Raw genomic sequence first — 1,977 nt, forward strand, 5'->3', positions numbered from 1 at the left:
AGCTTCTAGCCCTAGCCAGTTTGACTCAGTGGATAGAGTGTTGCCCTTCAGACTGAAGGGTCCCAGGTTCAATTCTGGTCAAGGGCATGTACCTTGGTGGCAGGCACATACCCAGTGGGGCGTGTGCAGGAGGCAGCTGATCAAGGTTTCTAACTCTCTATCCCTCTCCCTTCCTCTCTGTAAAAAAAGTCAATAAAATATATTTAAAAAAATAATAAGTTGAAAATGTATTATTACATTTTTTTTGCCGGTGCCTCTGAGCGCCTGGTGCAGCTGGGGAGCCGCTGGGAGGGTGGGACCAGGTGGAGCACCGTTTCCTGCTTCTCCTGTGAATGCTGTAAACGCTGTAAACGCCCCGGAACCATAGATGGGAATGTCCCCGCTTTCCCAGGGCGGGGCGCACCTTGGTCCCAGATCAGTGTCCTGGCGCCGGTCTGGTCCGGCTCTGTCTGCTCCCTTGCTAAGGAATGTTCCCCGAGGCCGCTCTGCGCTGACGTCCTGCCGCAGGTCCCCCGCCTGTGATCGCTGGCCTGCAGCTGTCCCGGGTCTCGCACCCTGTGCACACGGCCCTCCCGCTGCCCAGCACCAGGCCGCACCTGCCCTGCCCTTCGGTGTCCACTTTCTGCCCGCCCTCCCGCTGGGACCCTGGGTCTCAGTAGGAGGCAGCTGGTCGATGTTTCTCTCATCAATGTTTCTAACTTTCTACTTCTCTCCCTTCCTCTCTGTAAAAATCAATAAAATATATTTTTTTTAAAAAAGGAAAGGAAAGAAAACCGCCTGGCTCGTCAGCTCCGTGTGGTCCACGTGAACTGTGGTGGCTGAGGCCACAGAGAGACCCAGAGGCAAGCTGAGCCTTTATTTTATAGCCAGAGGTAAACAAGGTGGTGGTCACCATGGTTACAATGTTCTTGTGAGTTTCACTGGTTTGGGCAGCACTGGCTGCACCTCCCACAGCTAATTAGCTTCCTAGGAAGGATCTAGGGAGCGTCTTAAGGTCAAGCCTAATTGTGCTAAGAGGACCGTGCCCTCTAAGCTGGGGCTTGTTTGTGGCTTTGCCAACAGGTCAGTCTGAGGCTAACCCTATAGCCGCGCCCTACAGAGGGGCAGGGAGGGTCTATTTCCTGGGGCTGCTGCTCCTCTGAGGAGGACGAGCCTCAACCAACAGGAAGACGTGCCCTCCCCGTTCTGGGGCCAGAATCTGCAATCGGGGTGTCTGGGCTGAGCTCCCTGGAGGGCTCCAGGGGAGGGTCCTTCCTGCCTCTTCAGCTTCTGGGGGCTCCTGGCCGCACCCCTTCAATCTTCACGTGGCCCCGCCCTCTCGACCACTTGCCCACTTCCGGCTGTTCGCCTGGCCCCGCCCCCTTGTGCAGGTGCCCATTTGCCTGTGATCAGCTGGCTCTGCCTCCTTGAGACCTTGGAGGGTCTCTGTTTCCGGGAGCCACCTCCCTGCTGGCTGTCCGCCTCCTCCCACACATGCCCACAGCCCCTCGGGCCTCTGGGCGGCGGCTCTTTGTCCCGTGGTCCCTCCCAGCGGCTAAGCAGGGCGGAGTCCTGCCTCAGAGGAGCGAGGGCCACGGGTGGAGAACACCCCCCATCCCCCTCCCCCGCCTTCTGGGGCTTAGATGACCAAGTACCGTTATTTTCCTGGGTCTGGCGTCCGCCGCCGCCTCCCGGGCAGAGTTTCTTTTACCTGGAAGAGAAATGGATCCCGGTCTGCAAACCGGCATTCGCTCTGAGACGCGGCTCTGCCCCGGTGCCGCCGGGTCCATGTCCCTGAGGCCACCCCACCTCCGTGGCAGCATCTCATGCCCTGGAGCCCCCATGAAGCACACGGCACCCCCAGTGCTCCCCTGAAACTCCAGGGACCCCGTAGACACAGGGGTACAGACACCGGGTGGGCACTCCATCCCCGGAAAAGCCTCCAGCACCGAGTCTGTGCTGCCATCCGGCTCCCGGAGGGCTCGGCCTGCGTAGTGC

Source organism: Myotis davidii, unplaced genomic scaffold (assembly GCF_000327345.1).
Source record: "Myotis davidii unplaced genomic scaffold, ASM32734v1 scaffold3578, whole genome shotgun sequence".
NCBI lineage: Eukaryota > Metazoa > Chordata > Mammalia > Chiroptera > Vespertilionidae > Myotis > Myotis davidii.